Raw genomic sequence first — 10,593 nt, forward strand, 5'->3', positions numbered from 1 at the left:
TTTAACCATGTTAAAAGAAGACAACTGTTTTACATGTCTGTGGTGGAGTTGACAACATGGAGCCTGCTGACGGGAGGATGACATCCTGGTACTCACCATGGACGATAAGGAGTCCATCCTCTGGGATGATTGACAGCTTCAGCTGACCTATAGGCAGAGAGCAGACAAGAAGAGATTCCTAATGATTGGGTTAAACATAGCAGTGCATCCATGTGCAAATGTGCTAGTGTCCTCTAGTCTAATCCAGAACAATATGTGTGCTTAATCAGTAGGCTTAATAGACGTGAAAACATTGTATAACCTTGAGCATAAATATTTGCTTTTATGAATCTCTGGATTTCCTTTTTGCATCTCCAGGATCTGAGATAAGAATATTTCCTGTGTAGTGTGGAAGGAAGATGGAGGGGGGAGGGGGACATTGCCTTGCTGATTACACACACAGAAGAGATCTGCACTGTCATTAACACAAGTAACTCAGTGTTGTATTGTGTTCTTGACTTAAACAGGATAGGTGCTGGGAGCTGGCAGTGCCCACACCCAAAATAAACAGAATTGGCAGAGTTTGCAATCAATCTACGGTTGCTGTGTCCTGGGGCTTTGTGTGTTAGCATATCAACCATTCTGCTATTTACCCTGTGTGATATTGACTTTGGCACTGTAGCTAAACCCTAACCACCCCCATTATTATGTAAAGATGGGATTGGACCAGCTAGGTATGACACTGGCCCAGTGTGCCTAGTGATGTTTGAGATTCCCACACTGAAGTTGGCATGGCTTTCTAGTTAGACTACTGTATTTGTCCTTGAACAACTAGCTGGAAACACTGTTTAAGCATGTGGTGGGTCACTAGAAGGGAGGTTAAGTGGGTCACAATCTCAAAACATTGAGAACTATGGGTTGGGGAGCGTTGAGGAAACTAAGGTAAAGCACGGTCATGGAAGGGAAGAAGGAGACAGGGGTAAGTACCAGGACAGGGAGGGGATCGAAGGAGTGCAGTTTACCAGGACAGAGAGCAACTGTAGCTTTTTGGAAATGAAGGGCACAGCCTGAGAGAGAGGGAGTGAATTAATAGAGCTTGGCAGACGAGGGAGCATAAAGCTCGGTGCATTACACCCCACAGACCCTGATGCTACACTGCTTTACACAGAGAGGGCACACACGCACATACACACAGACACACACACACAAATCACATAACAGTGTTTTATAACACCTTGAGGAATCTTATTTACACCAAACCCTGTTTTGGCTTTGTGCACCTGCAAATCAAATATCACTTATTGTTCTTTATTTCTGAACAGTGCCTGCTTTAAATGCTGAATAGTACACAGTTCATTAGAGGGCTTGAAATAATTCAGCTGAAGGTGAGAAAGCAGTAAACCTAAACACATTAGGTTTAAAGATCAACAACAGGTGGTGAAAGTCCTAATGCTGGAATGAGGAGGTTAGCTAAGGAGCTGCTAAGTGAGGTTTGGACACAATGGAGGAAACACCAGCTGGCTATAACAACAGAATGAGATTTAAATATGATCTCAAATAGACCCAGTAGTCAACCAGGTGATTGTTGTGTAAGAAAACATATTAAAGAAGCCTTAACTGGCTCAATCAAACTGAGTCACCTATTCCCAAAACAGACAATGGGAGTTCCAGACAATGGGAGTTTCAGGCAATGGGAGTTCCAGGCAATGGGAGTTCCAGGCAATGGGAGTTCCAGGCAATGAGAGTTCCAGGCAATGGGAGTTCCAGGCAATGGGAGTTCCAGGCAATGGGAGTTCTAGGCAATGGGAGTTCCAGGCAATGGGAGTTCCAGACAATGGGAGTTCCAGCACACTACAAGATGGCATTACTGAAGGTGAGAAAGCAGTAAACCTAAACACATTAGCTTTAAAGATCAACAACATGTGGTGAAAGTCCTAATGCTGGAATGAGGAGGTTAGCTAAGGAGCTGCTAAGTGAGGTTTGGACACAATGGAGGAAACACCAGCTGGCTATAACAACAGCATGAGATTTAAATATGATCTCAAATAGACCCAGTTGTCAACCAGGTGATTGTTGTGTAAGAAAACATATTAAAGAAGCCTTAACTGGCTCAATCAAACTGAGTCACCTATTCCCAAAACAGACAATGGGAGTTCCAGACAATGGGAGTTCCAGGCAATGGGAGTTCCAGGCAATGGGAGTTCCAGACAATGGGAGTTCCAGGCAATGGGAGTTCCAGACAATGGGAGTTCCAGGCAATGGGAGTTCCAGGCAATGGGAGTTCCAGGCAATGGGAGTTCCAGACAATGGGAGTTCCAGGGAATGGGAGTTCCAGACAATGGGAGTTCCAGACAATGGGAGTTCCAGACAATGGGAGTTCCAGACAATGGGAGTTCCAGGCAATGGGAGTTCCAGGCAATGGGAGTTCCAGGCAATGGGAGTTCCAGACAATGGGAGTTCCAGGCAATGGGAGTTCCAGACAATGGGAGTTCCAGGCAATGGGAGTTCCAGACAATGGGAGTTCCAGGCAATGGGAGTTCTAGACAATGGGAGTTCCAGGCAATGGGAGTTCCAGACAATGGGAGTTCCAGCACACTACAAGATGGCATTACTCTCAATGCCATCACATGGCCAATCAATGACTAATCAGAAATGACAAGGATTCACATACCGTATACTTACATTTAATCTCATGAGCTGTTACAAAGTCTGTAGGAATTCCCTGGTTGAAACAGGTTAAGCAGTAAAGGAAATAAAGAGAGGAGGCATTCAATGCTTAGCCAACTGTATGTGCATGCCTGGGGTAGTAGGAGTAATGCCATCTCCTGCGCTGTCTGTGTCTGTGGCAGCAGTGTGGAGCTACTGGAGCGTTGTTCAATAGCCTGCCATGATGTTAGGGTGGTGGGAGGTCAGAGGGAAAGACTCAGTGTCTGGCGCCAACCAGTCCAGAGAGGAGAACTGTGCTCGGGGCAGAGATAACGGGAGAGACTGGAGACAATGGGAACGCATCTGATGCACCTGTCACTGGCATGCCAGTTTCCATAGTGAAGGACTGAAACTGGTAGAGGGTAGGAGACGGGGAGACACAGAACGACATTGGAACTGGGAGACATTGAGAGAGACTGGGAGAGAAGTTGAGAGACAGAAGGGGAGACTAGGAGAGACTGTGACAGAAATAAAAATGGGTCAGACTAGGAAAGCCTGACAACAATGGGCATCTATCTTTTTGGCATACCAGCTCCCAGCTCATGTCACACAGAGCAGAACCCAGCCACAGTACCAGAGGCAGGACAGAGGACAGAGAGAGTTCAGAGACAACAATTGCTTGGACAACACTACAGAGTTTCAACTTTATTCAATTTAAACAATCAATCAAATGTATTTATAAACCTCTTTTTACATCAGCAGATGTCACAAAGTGCTTATACAGAAACCGAGAGGGCAATTGGTGTTGCAGCGAAGGTGAATAAAACACTGAACATATAACATCCACATGGGTCACAATGCACACAGTTACACCAAAAACAGTAAGCTAGTACATCATGTCATAGGGTCGACAGCCTTCAATATGAATATACTCAGTCGGCCTACTAGTGATCAGCATTAGCAGCAGCACAAAAGTATAGCAAGCCAAAGTTGCCTAATAAGTAAGGTGCTCTGTGCATTCTTAGAATGTCAACAAAATATCAACAATGTGCTGACAAAACAAAAAAGCATCATCAACGTCATCTTCCTCATCAACAACATATTACCATCGTCATCCCCAGCCAGCGCAGAGTTCTTCTTTGTGGAGAAGAAGGACAAAACCCTGCATCTGTGCATCGACTACTGAGGTCTCAGCGACATCACGTTGAAGAAACGCAACCCGCTACCTCACATCTCCTCGGCCTTCGAGCTGATCCAGAGGGGCACTGTGTTCTCCAAGCTGGACCTACCGAACGCCTACCACCTGGTGCGCAATATGTTAAACCGGTTCGTCTTCGTCTACCTCGATGACATCCTCTTCTTCTCCCACTCCACCCAAGAACATGTGCTCCACGTCCGACAGGTTCTGCAAAGAACCCATAACTCCTGACAATAGTCGACCAATTAGTCTACTCCCTACACTCAGTAAGATATTGGTGGGTAATTGTGAGTAGACAAATGTGGGAGTGCATGGAAAAGAATGATCTGATTACAGCCAATCAGCATGCTTATCGCAGAAACCATTCCACTACCACTGCATTGGTTGACATGACTGACCAATGGCTCAATGCTATGGATAATTGCACATTTGTAGGTGTACTATTTATAGATTTCAATGCAGCATTTGATTTAGTGGATCATGAAAAAGTTATGTTGGTCTGTTCAACTAGGAAAAGGCCAAAACAGCATGGGATGCAATTAAGTATGGGAGGAGTACAAATTGAAGAAGTGGCAGAAACCAAACTATTGGGAGTGCAGCTAGACAACTGCTTATCATGGTCGTCTCAAATAACTAATCTATGTAAAAATATATATATATATTATAACAGCATGCATAATCAGAAGGATAGCTAAATATTTACCAGGAAAAATTCTTCAGCAAATAACACTAGCATTAATTGAGAGTCAGGTGAACTACTGTTCGGTGGTCTGGGGAAATGCATCATCAAGTGAAGTTAGGAGGCTGCAGAATGCACAGAATAAAGCAGCAAGGATTGTTTTAAGGCGGAGATATGGTTCTTCTGTTGCAGTCATGCGCAGTGTTCTTGGTTGGTCATCAATCGACAATGCAATTGAAAAAAACATGCTTATTTTATTTTATAATATACATCATTTAAAACGGCCAAGTTCTATTCACAACGGTATTCAGTTGGTAAGAGACAGACATTCCGTAAATACGAGGAATAGATTATCCACCATCTATGCATTATCCAGACAGAAAAGAGAAATAGGCAAAAGAACATTTAGATTTAGAGCAATACAGAAATGGAATAAATTAACTGAGCAAACTAGAAACCTTTCAATATATACATTTAAACAGTATTTTAAAACAATGTAAATATAGTATATAGAAATGTTGTGGGACTATAGTAGATGAAGAATCAATATTTTTTAGATTGAGTATTTATTGGGTCATTATGCTAGTATATTATGTTTGTTTGTAATTGTGTGTTATATGTGTGTTTGTATTATAAATTGTATTTTAATGTTTAAGGACTCTTGGAAGATTAGTCCAAATTGGAACGAAAAGAGATCCTAATAAAATCAAGTCAAATCTCAATGCCTCCTGGAGAGAAGCTTTTTGTAAAAGCTGAGAAGTGTGAATTTATTGGGTCCACCATCCCCTTTCTGGGCTACATCATTGCTGCAGGGAGTGTAGAGATGGATCTCGGGAAGGTGAGAGGGGTGGGGGATTGGCCCCAGCTCACATCCAGAGTCCAGCTGCTGCGGTTCCTGGGCTTCGCCAACTTTTATCGGTGCTTTATCTAGCGGTACAGCACCCTGGCTTCCCCCTGTCTGCACTCACCTCTCCCAAGGTTCCGTTCACGTGGTCTCCAGCTGCTGATTGGGCGTTCTAGGATCCGTCAGTTCGTGGTGGAGGCTGATGCTTCTGATGTTGGAGTGGGGGCTGTCCTGTCCCAGCGTTCTGCCCTGGACCTCAAGTTACATCCCTGTGCCTTCTTCTGCCACCGCCTCAACACCACAGAGAGGAACTACTATGTGGGGAATCGTGAGCTGCTTGCAGTGAAGTTGGCGTTGGAGGAGTGGAGGCACAGGCTGGAGGGGGCGGAACATCCATTCATTGTGGACCGACCACAAGAACCTGGAATATCTGTGCACCGCCAAGCGCCTCAATTCCAGGCAGCCTATATGGGCCCTAGGGTTTACCCGGTTTAACTTCTCCTTCTCCTACCGGCCGGGATCCTAGAACTTCAAGCCAGATGTGCTGTCACGCCGCTATAGCCCCACGACTTCTACCCCAGAACCTGAGACCTGGTGACCCACCTCCTGCCTGATGACAGCACTCAGCTGGGGAATAGGGAAGCAGGTTCGGGAGGCGCTGCGCTCCCAGCCAAACCCCGGGGAGGGGGGGGGGGGGGGGGTGTCCAGATAACCGGATGTTCATGCCTGACGTGGGCCCACTCTTCCAGACTTGCTTGCCACCCAGGCCCCCATCAGACTCTGGCTTTTATGCAACAACGCTTTTGGTGGCCTACCATGGTCCTCACTTCTCCGCATTCGTCGCCACTTGCACGGTTTGCTCACAAAACAAGACTCCTCGGCAAGCTCCGGCTGGTCTCCTCCAACATCTGCCTGTCCCTCACCATCCCTGAGCTCACATTTCCCTGGTCTTTGTCACGGGTCTTCCCCTGTCTGATGACAACACCGCCATCGTTACTGTGGTGGATCGGTTTTCCAAAGCCACCCACTTGATTTCTCTCCCCAAACTACCCTCTGCCAAAGAGACTGCCCAGCTCATGGAGCAGCACGTCATCCAGGTCGCCACCGGACGCCGGCATCCCGGTATCATCTCGGGCAGAAGGTATGGCTGTCCACCTGTGATCTGCCCCTCTGGGTGGAATCCTGCAAACTCTCCCCCCGGTTTATCGGCCCATTTCCCATCTCCAAAATCATTAGCCCCGCTGCTGTTCATCTGCTGTTGCCCCGTACCCTTCGTATACATCCTACCTTTCATGTGTCCAGAGTTAAACCCATGTCTCACAGGCCTTTGTCTCCTGTTTCCAGTATACCAGTGTTCTTGGTTTGTCTGTTGCCAGTTAGTTTTGCCCGTAAAACCTACCAGCGTTTGTTTCCCTGCTTCTGCCTGTTTTCCTGCTCCTGTTTTCTAGTCCTTCCCGGTTTTGACCATTCTGCCTACCCTGACCCTGAGACTGCCTGCCGTTTTGTACCTTCCCCCACCATTCTGGATTATTGACCCTGCCTGCCCTGACCCTGAGACTGCCTGCCGTTCTGGACCCTTTACACCCTCTCTGGATTATTGACCCCTAACTGCCTTGACCCTGAGCCTGCCTGCAATGTTGTACCTTACCCCATCTTACTGGATTATTGACCCCTGCCGGCCCTGACCCTGAGACTGCTTACCGTTCTGGACCCTTTACACCCTCTCTGGATTATTGACCCCTGCCTGCCCTGACCCTGAGACTGCCTGCAAAGTTGTAGCTTACCCCATCTTACTGGATTATTGACCCCTGCCTGCCCTGACCCTGAGACTGCCTGCAAAGTTGTAGCTTACCCCATCTTACTGGATTATTGACCCCTAACTGCCCTGACCCTGAGACTGCCTGCCGTTCTGGACCCTTTACACCATTTCTGGATTATTGACCCCTGCCTGCCCTGACCCTGAGACTGCCTGCCGTTCTGGACCCTTTGCACCCTCTCTGGATTATTGACCCCTAACTGCCCTGACCCTGAGCCTGCCGGCAATATTGCACCTTACCCCATTTTACTGGATTATTGACCCCTGCCTGCCCTGACCCTGAGACTGCCTGCCGTTCTGGACCCTTTACACCCTTTCTGGATTATTGACCCCTGCCTGCCGTGACCTGTCGTTTGCCCCTATGGTTGTAATAAACTCTTGTTACTTCTACACTGTCTACATCTGGATCTTACCTAAACGTGATAGGATGTGTCAGTTCTCGAAATGGCTGCGACAATCATCAGTGTACAGAATATCGTGTAGTGGTGAGATAGGACACACCTGAAGTCAGCCTGTTGATGGTGACTTTAAAATTATATGGCTCCCTTTCTATTTGGGGATGAAAGTTACTGTCACGCCCTGGCCTTAGTGTTCTGTGTTTTCGTTAGTATTTTGGTGAGGCCAGGGTGTGACATGGGGATTTATGTGGTTTGTTTTGTCTGGAGTTGTTTGTAGTTATGGGATTGTGGTTAGAGTAGTACTCTAGGTAAGTCTATGGTTGCCTAGAGTGGTTCTCAATCAGAGGCAGGTGTTTATCGTTGTCTCTGATTGGGAACCATATTTAGGCAGCCATATTCTTTAGGTCTCTTGTGGGTGATTGTTCCTGTCTTTGTGTTTGTGGCACCAGATAGGACTGTTTTGGTTTTGTCACGTTTCTTGTTTTGTAGATTGTTGTATTTTCATCTTTATTAAAGATGTACAAAACTAACCGCTCTGCATTTTGGTCCGCCTCTCTTTCACCAGAAGAAAACCGTTACAGTTAGAGTATCAACTGTGCCATAATCATGTTAAATTAATCAAATGAAGTATGGCTAATACTTTGGCAAGCCAAGGGACACTTGGAAATATATGTTCAATTAAACTTAGTGGCATAAAGACTATGCAGTATAAATAAAAAGCTGTAAAAAAGTAGTCACACATGGGCGTATGGAGAAAGAGACGCCAACCCTGGTCCTGGAGACCTATAGAGTGCATGAGTCTGAATACACACTGTAGATCTCCAGGACCAAAGTTGTTGACCACTACACTATATACAGTATACAGTACACTACACATCAAAGCACCCAACCACCCACCTACCAACTATACAGGACATCTTATGCATCATCGGTCAAAGACAACGCCAACACAATGGCCTCAGCAGGCGGCCATCTTGCTGTCTCCTGTCAGACAGGCCAGTGAAGGCTACAGGAGACAGCCAGTGAACCGTTGCTAATGAGACCTTGTACCCTGGTAACCAGCGGGAGCCTGAGCCAAGTCCAACGTTGTTTCATTAACTGAACCCTGTCAGAAGTCTTCTCTCTCTTTCTGTCTCTTTCTCTTTAAGCTCTGAATCCCTCCACTGCTTATTTGTCTATTTACAGTTCGAAGGCAGAGAGGAGGCCTTTCAAAGAAATTCAATCAGAGACCGAAGCGTTTCATTATCAAGCACACTGCATCAATCGGACAGCTGGATAAATGATGAGAAAGTACAGATCACAACACTTTTCATGTTACCTCACCACTCTGTGCTGACTGGGTAACTGTAGCAAACTTGCAAGAGCTTTTTTTTTAAATATATATTGCTTATCTGAAATGGAGAGAAAATGGAACGAAAGACTGATTATAGGCATAAAAAGCTCTCAATGACTCAACAATGTATTTTAGTTGCTAGCAGAGAGAGAGAGAGAGAGAGAGAGAGCGAGAGCGAGAGAGAGAGAAGATTTGATGGATTGGAAATTATTTTCCCACCGTAGCAACTGTCTTTTTGTGGTTTTACGCTAAACAGTACTACTCAATTCCTAATTTTATGATTGGATCCCCACACCGCCAATTATGCTTGGTTTGGCCCTCATCCTCGAGGCCGTGGTTTGAGAAGTGAAAATAGTTGTGCAGGGCTTGTAAAGAGAACAGAGCAATAGTTCCTCTCTCTCCACTCTATTCTAACAAACCCCTAATTCTGTGTGCTAACTGGTAACAAATAAAAAAGTACAGTCACATTTAACATGGTAGATTCATAAGCACAAATAAGAATTGTATCGAGCAGGATATTTTTCAAGGTTTCTATTGCGAAGTGGTGGGAGTGAAAAACGAGCAATAATTTGCAATGATTATATTTGGCTCAATTTTGTTAGTTCAAAGACGACAATGGTAGTATTATAAACTTTGAAACAACTGGTTTGAGGTAGGCTTCACTAGAGAACTAGAGAAAAGAGAAAAAAAAAAGAGAAAAGCTGTTTCTCCGAACCTCAGGCAGTATAGGCTCAAGCATGCCAGTCAGAGGCAGCCTGTCTGTCTCCTTATTTATGTTTAGAAAACAAATATGAAAACCTAAATTATGGGGGGTGGCACTCATCATGTTTATGCACCCTAATAATCACCCTAAGAATACTTCCAGAACCAACTTTATATGTTCGTGCCTACCCTAGTATTTGTGAAATGTGCCTACCCTAGTATTTATGAACTGTGCCTACCCTAGTATTTGTGAAATGTGCCTACCCTAGTATTTATGAAATGTGCCTACCCTAGTATTTATGAAATGTGCCTACCCTAGTATTTATGAAATGTGCCTACCCTAGTATTTATGAAATGTGCCCACCCTAGTATTTATGAAATGTGCCTACCCTAGTATTTGTGAAATGTGCCTACCCTAGTATTTATGAAATGTGCCTACCCTAGTATTTATGAAATGTGCCTACCCTAGTATTTATGAAATGTGCCTAGCCTAGTATTTATGAAATGTGCCTACCCTAGTATTTGTGAAATGTGCCTACCCTAGTATTTATGAAATGTGCCTACCCTAGTATTTATGAAATGTGCCTACCCTAGTATTTATGAAATGTGCCTACCCTAGTATTTATGAAATGTGCCTACCCTAGTATTTATGAAATGTGCCTACCCTAGTATTTATGAAATGTGCCTACCCTAGTATTTATGAAATGTGCCTACCCTAGTATTTATGAAATGTGCCTACCCTAGTATTTATGAAATGTGCCTACCCTAGTATTTATGAAATGTGCCTACCCTAGTATTTATGAAATGTGCCTACCCTAGTATTTATGAAATGTGTCTACCCTAGTATTTATGAAATGTGCCTACCCTAGTATTTATGAAATGTGCCTACCCTAGTGTGCTGCATCAGTTGGGACACAGGTGATTATGTTTATTGCTAAATAACACACCAGCCTGACAATATGGACCAATATGTTGTCAGGCTCATTTTTGGAGGGGAA

The sequence above is a fragment of the Oncorhynchus masou genome, chromosome 8 (assembly GCF_036934945.1).
Source record: "Oncorhynchus masou masou isolate Uvic2021 chromosome 8, UVic_Omas_1.1, whole genome shotgun sequence".
NCBI lineage: Eukaryota > Metazoa > Chordata > Actinopteri > Salmoniformes > Salmonidae > Oncorhynchus > Oncorhynchus masou.